This window comes from Ammospiza nelsoni, chromosome 31, assembly GCF_027579445.1.
Source record: "Ammospiza nelsoni isolate bAmmNel1 chromosome 31, bAmmNel1.pri, whole genome shotgun sequence".
NCBI classification, from domain to species: domain Eukaryota; kingdom Metazoa; phylum Chordata; class Aves; order Passeriformes; family Passerellidae; genus Ammospiza; species Ammospiza nelsoni.
The window spans coordinates 67,608-74,476 of NC_080663.1; the positions used below are offsets into that span (position 1 = coordinate 67,608).

The 6,869-nt window shown below is 42.2% G+C and overlaps 1 long non-coding RNA gene across 3 annotated transcripts; it reads right to left on the reverse strand.

Moving 5' to 3' along the window:
* Positions 1-677: 677 nt before the first annotated feature.
* Positions 678-4,596, reverse strand: LOC132085662 (uncharacterized). Of its 3 annotated transcripts, XR_009420259.1 has the most exons (5): positions 4,052-4,596; positions 3,364-3,427; positions 2,591-2,666; positions 1,706-2,473; positions 678-1,111 (listed from the first exon to the last, which is right to left on the reverse strand). It is a non-coding gene; the product is annotated as an uncharacterized LOC132085662 (long non-coding RNA). The 3 variants fall into 3 exon arrangements; XR_009420258.1 differs by having other exon boundaries at positions 678-1,022; positions 1,706-2,666; positions 4,052-4,595; XR_009420257.1 differs by having other exon boundaries at positions 1,706-2,666; positions 4,052-4,595.
* Positions 4,597-6,869: the final 2,273 nt, after the last annotated feature.

Consider the following 6,869-nt stretch of genomic DNA (forward strand, 5'->3'; position numbering starts at 1 on the left):
CTCCTGCACCGCAGTGGGGCCCCCTCTCCTGGGGACCTTGGGGTGCCCCAACGGCATCAGAGCCCCGAGTCTTCACCCCCTTCTCCTCTATTTAGAAACTACACTGGAACTTTTTTCTGGAAATAAAGACATTACCTAAATCCTCTCCCCGTGTCCTAGACAGATGGATATTCAGTTATTAGTTGGCTGGGCAGCAGTTTCTTAAATAGAATGATAAACAAGATGTGAACATTTCAGCTACAAGCAAATAGGCAAATCTGAACAAGGTACTGGTGGGCGACCACTGAAGTTATTTTGAAGGAATTTTTTAAACAATAAAATATTGATACCACAAAAATAAAGCAAAAAGCTAACTACTGGCTAAGAAAAAATTAACTTTTGACAGCAACAACATTCCAACCACACAGGCTTTTTCCCGATGTCATACCTTATAACTACCTCTCTTGGGAATTCTCATCATGTATCCCAAAAGGAATAAATACCTCAGAGCGTCCTAAAGCAAAAAGTAGCACACGTGAGCTCCTCACACTCCCGGGAGGCCTGCACAGCGTGCACTGAGTCTGCAACAAATTCTGCTCAGTGAGAGTCTGCAAACAAAGGTTCAATTGATGAATTGACCTGATTGTAAAGGGAGGTTTTCTAAGCACAGAAGCACAACAAAGAACAAGCAAAAACAATTCTTAAAAAAAACCTGCAAGTTTTATTTAGCATATATGCGACTGATTTCCACCCTGTGGCTTCTCACTTTGATTCGCGTCTGTAGGTTCAGGAAGATGACAATGCACACTCTGCCCTCCCTGAGCCCCCCACAGCAGCTGAGCGCTGCTCCGTGCGCTCAGATCGTCAGGAACTGGATTGCCCGCATGGACTGGAACTGCTCTGCTGCAGATTCAGGAGAGAGAGGCTGGCTGAGGCGTCGTCCCAATTCCATTTCTGTGTGACGAGAAGCGGTTTGTTCCCAACGGGTGCAACGATCCCCAGCTCGCTTCCATGGTGAGTACCGATGGCACACAAATGGCAGCCTGAGGAAATCGTGTTCTGGGCTCTAAGTGGTCGGGACAGGGTCTGATTTTTTGTTTTGCATCTGTATGATGATTAGTACGACAGGGCCCTGATCGATGACATGGCAGCACAGAATTAAAAACTCCTCAATAGGATTACATCGACTTCTAGGAAAAGACAAAAGCCTAGGACCCTTCTGAAATCTATTTTTAATGCGAAGCACACGGATTGTCACTATGCTGTGCCTTCCAGCTTTTCAAAGCAGCTTACCTCTGAAGACCAGAAAACATTGATTTCTACAGAAACAATGGGCAACCCCCAGGCTAATCTCAGCGCTACTGTTTAATAGGGGATCTGCCAGCGTGCCAGTCCAGCTTCAAGTGTGCTTTATTTCAGTCTAACATCCCCTCAAAATTCTTCTCACATCTCCCAACCCTGACATCTTATTTTTCCCTAAAGCTTCTCATCATTAGCAATTTCCAAGTAACATGGTATTTTTACAACATTCAAAAATGTCATGCTGGACTGTGCTAGAGAGTAATTTGCAAATATAAGCTTAGCAAAGTTTGAATTGACTTGTCCAGAGAAAAAACCTACAAGTGAACACCTACACCTGCCTACAAAGAGCTAACAAGCCCCTGGCAGCTGCCAGCATCAAAGCACAGCGGATGTTTCTAATACAGGGTAAGGATAACAATATCACCTTTTGTTCTCTCCAGCTTGTTTTCCCTGCAGTCATATTTTGCTTCTTATGATTTTTTTAGTCTCTGCATCTTCTTGGACAGCACCGAGCCCGACGACAAGGATACGAGAGTCTTTCCCTGCCGTAGGGAGAGAACCAGGAAAACAGTTAAAATAAGAACAGGGTAGTTTGAAATTCATACTTCCAATGAGAAGCAGCGCCTAACAAACAGAACAAAAGTAAACAAAGCATGGTACCTCCCTGGGGACAGAAGACTTACAAACTCTCCAGGATTTACAATTCTAGCGACCGACCCCTTCAGGACGGCAGCCAAGTGTCCCATGAGGTGGTGCTGCACCAAAGAACGATCTGAGAGGTTCCAAAGAGTGAAACGCACAATATTTTGCAAAGCCGTAAAATCTTGCAAAATAACAAAAATACAATAGATGTAAACTACAGGGTAAGAGTACAAGTGTTCACTTTAAGAGCTGGAACCATCCAGGTGAGCACCTGATAACTGGATCCTCACCAGAGTTTGAACCCTTCAGGACACAGAAGGGTTTTCCCCAGAAATTTCACAGACTGAGTTTTGATAGAAGTATACTTGCCAGACCCTCAGAAACATCACCCATTCTCCAGGTGTCTGGAGAGAACTGCAAATGGCTCTCACGTAGTTTGAGCTAGCTCTGTAAGGTCTCAGGGTGAATTTCACCAGATGCAACCAAACTGGGCAACTCCCAGTGGGACAGAAGGAACCCAAAGCTTGGGTTCGCAGAGCTGCAGCAAATACTGAGGAAACAAACATAACAGCGTAAAAAATAATAAACCATCCTTTTTTTTTCTCTTGCTTTTGTTTTTTTCTTATTCAGATCAGCATAGCAATTAAAGAGAAGGTGAAAAACTCACCATTACTGAACATTTCATCATCTGTAGGCTGAGCATCCTTAGCACAGAGGACTCCAAAGTTAAAATTCACCGATCCCTGGGAAATAAAACCAAATATTGTATGATAAACAATCAAACAGCAGACGTAAAAATTTGTTTCCTCTAAGGACTTTCGGGTACGTATGTACCTTTGCATACATCCAACACATTGGAACATACACTTTATACCATCTCCTAATAAGTAAAAATTTACCTTTAAACTTTGATAGTACAGCATAAAATTATGAACTTAAATTGGTGATCTGTTATTATTAAGTTGGTGCCTAAAGTTATTTCTGCTGTCAGGTTCAAAAAAACATTAATTTTTTTTACTGGAATGAGCAATTGATTTCAAAGTCATCACAAGCCCACCAAAACACAAAGCAGTATTCACTGGATGGGTCTGTGAGCTAGAAGTAGTTAGGCTTGTACTTCCCTCTTGCTATTCCAGAACCAATAAATCCTGTCAACAAAACCAGGATCTATAGCCCACTGCTGTGAAAGATTCTACGAGGATGATGGTTTGATTTGTGTTTAGAAGTTTTGATTTGAAATGGCCAGTTCAATGGATAAAGACAGTTTAGGTAGTATTACATTGCTATTATTATTATTTCTATTATTATTTTTACTATTACTACTGCTATTGTTATCATCTGCTACTGGAAGAAACAAACCAGTAGTACCTATACTTAATTACTTTTATTTCCAGGAAATAATAAAGAAAAAGAACCAAACCAAAAAAAGTCACTTCCTACCTTTTATATCAAGGGATGAAAAATTTCTCTTGGGCTCTTCTCCAATTTATCAAGACTCATAGCACTGAAAGGCAAACAAAACAGTGCTTTATAGAAGGGCAAGTGCACATTTCAAGGCTGAACCACCAACTGATTGCAGTGACAGCAGTTACAACATGAATCGTTCCCAGAGCCTCTGTTAAATGGAATGTTCTGTGGAACTGCCGTTTCTTTCCCAAAACACTAACTTCCAACACTTCCTAATAATATTTTGTATTTTAAAACAAAAGAAGTTAGTGAGACTCTGTGCGGAGGTCAGGTTTAAATTTATTTCCTTCTAAAGCACAGAGCTCTGTTCCATCACCCTTCACTTCGGCTCTACACTGAATCGTGGTGAGCATTTGAGGAGTGCTCCATAATCAATTCTATTTCTCTCTTTTTCTAGCTCTCTCTATTCCTAAATCATTCCAGACAAGTCAAATGAAAAATGAAAAAAACAAGTTCAGCATCAAAGTCACACTTTTTCCCGTTGTCTGGTCAAGAACAGGCTCTAAATCCACTTACTGCTGCCTTCAACGATTCAGACTTGCAAAAGCATTCTTACATATTTTACAGGTTTATCATAAAACCCACAGAACGCAAGCTCTGAATTACAGGAAAAGGTACACAGGCAAATATCTAAAGGGATCACTTATTAGTAAATACATACCTTGGTAGAGATCGCACTGAGAACCTTTCTGAGGGACTCTAAGGGACGCATGTTTTCTGAGCACCCTATAAACAAGAAAAGCTAGGATATAGTACAGGACATCCCCACTTTTTCTACATATTCAAATAGTATTTTTAATAAAAACAATTCAGTTAAAAAAGAAGGAAGAAAACCAAGCTAATTTTACTCAGCTGTATTTACTGCCGATTTAGAGAACAATCCCGGGCAGCGTCGGCCGTTGCGGCACACGTCGCGCCGGCAGCAGGGCCTGCCGGGAGTTGGAGTCTCGGGCTGGTAGCCACTCATGTGCCGCGATAGCCGTTGCGTCACACGCCGCGCCGGCAGCAGGGCCTGCCGGGAGTTGTAGTCTCGGGCTGACAGCCACGGCTCCGTCCCCCGCCACCGGGAGCTGCAGTCCCTCCCGGGCATCAAACGGGTCCTTCGCCCCAGGGCGGGGAAGGACCTGAGGCAGGACCGCTCCTCCCGAATGCCCTCTCTTTTCCCCTCCAACTCTTTTTCTTTTTTTAACGCTGTTTTTCACCCCTTTCCCTTCCCTTCCCTTCTGCTCTCCTGCTTTCTTTCCTTTCCTTTCCTTTTTTCCCCCTTCCCTTTCCCTTTCCCTTTCTTTTTCTTGTATTTGTAATCTTGGTTTTCCTTCCTAGCTTTAGAATCAAAAAGCAGCAGTAGTAACTTTCAGGCTACCTGGGAGTAAAAAAAAACCCAAAACTATAATGATTGAAAGAAAACTATTTATTCCCTGGGAGCCTGAAATTTTCTACTGCTGCACATGACACAGAGCTTTTTATTCCTTCTTATATACAGTTGATATTTTATACTCGCTTTATACACCGCCCCCTGCCGTCTGCACCGGCGCTCTGCAGGCAGAGTGCTGCGGCGTCGTTCGGTTCTGTTTAAATAAACTCGGCTAAATTAGGCTTGGTGCGGCTTAGGTCTAAAATCGTTTCGGTTCGGCTTTTCGTCTAAATTCGGCTTTTCCGGCTCTTCGGCTGAACTCGGCCCGGTTGGGCTAAAGTCGGTCATATTCGGCTCTTTGTCTAAATGCGGCCAATGTCGGCTACAGTCGGCTATCGGTTACACTCGGCTATCATCGGCTCTTCGTCTCAAGTCGGCTGTGTTCGGCTACACTCGGCTCTTCGTCTCAAGTCGGCTGTGTTCGGCCACACTCGGCTCTTCGGTGAAACTCGGCTATTTTCGGCCACACTCGGCTCTTCGGGGAAACTCGGCTATTTTCGGCCACACTCGGCTCTTCGGGGAAACTCGGCTGTTTTCGCCCACACTCGGCTCTTCGGCTCTTCGGAACTATTCGGCCCGGCTCGGCTCCCTCAGGGCGGGAAAGCGGCTGTCAGAGGACCCCGGCACAGCGAGGCGTTTCCCCACATGCCTGTCACAAACCCGCCGAAATACGCCCGCCCGCGGCGCCGCTGAGACCACAGCATGTGTCGGGTACACTTGAAACGTCACAGAAAATACCACCGGGGCCGCGCCGGGGTCGGTATTCCATGCAGGCAGTCCACTGTCACCCACCCCGGTCCTCCACTTCCCCGCCCTTTTCGCCGCCCTGTTGAGAAGGTCAACCAAAAGTCCGCGACATCCGCGACGCGCCACTCCCAAGGTGGCGGCCTCTCGGCGCAGCACTGCCGCCCGCCCCAGCCGGGGGCGCAGCGCGCCTCGGGGCTGCGGGCAGGCAAGGTGGCAAAAAAGAACAGGGGCGACCCCCGCCGAAAACTGCTCTGAAATAAATGCCAAAAACCTGCCTCTTACCCCACCAGAATCAAACAAGGCCCCTTGCTTTAAAGCCATGTTTAAATAAATTTTTTATTTCCATTTTTCGTATTTATATTCACATGCATAGCTATAGTGGACATTGATGTAGCATGTAATTTATATAACATTATTCTATTTCTATTATTTATATTTACTTATGTTTTGTGCTTTTATAAATATCTTTCCACATTGATTGTATATTTCTATGTCTAAAATCACATTTCTATCATGCTTTCACTATTTAAAATACAAATCCCATCCTAACTAAATAAATACAAAAAAGCTCTATTCTTTTAAACTACATTGAAATATTTTTATATTTATAGCGCTCATGACTATATTCACATTTATATTTGCAGTTTATACTTAAGTATTATATTAATCATTATGTATAACATGTATCCTATTCAAATAAGAGATAAATTATTTTCCTAATTATGTACCATATCTACTGCTACAACTTATTTTTTCTTACATTTTTAATTTTTATATTAACCTTCAGCTATTTATGATCTATTTCTATTCTTAGATTTCTACCTTTATATTATTTGTATTTATAATGTTTATACTAAAACACCTGCTTTTGCCAAATAAAAAAAAAAATCCCCTTTATTTTAAACTACTTAAAAAAACCTAGAGTATATCAATCTGGTATAACATATAACAAATGATAGATATGATAGATGTAAAATTGATATAAATATTGTAGTGTATTATAGGAAATAAATAAAAATCAATATGATCCATAACACAAGTAATACTGTATAAATGTTATATTTATGTTATTTTATATTTCAAATAATTTAACATTTCTTTATATATTTGCATATACTTGACAAACATTTCTATATTTATACTTGGGTTGCGATTTCTTTCTGGGTGTTTTCTGGGTCTTTTCTTGCCCTTCTTCGAATTTTTTTCTGGGTTATTTCTTGTCCATCTTGGGGGTTTTTTCTGGGTTTTTTCTTGCCCATCTTCAGACTTTTTTCTGGTTTTCTTCTTGCCCATCTCAGAGTTTTTTTTTTGGGTTTTT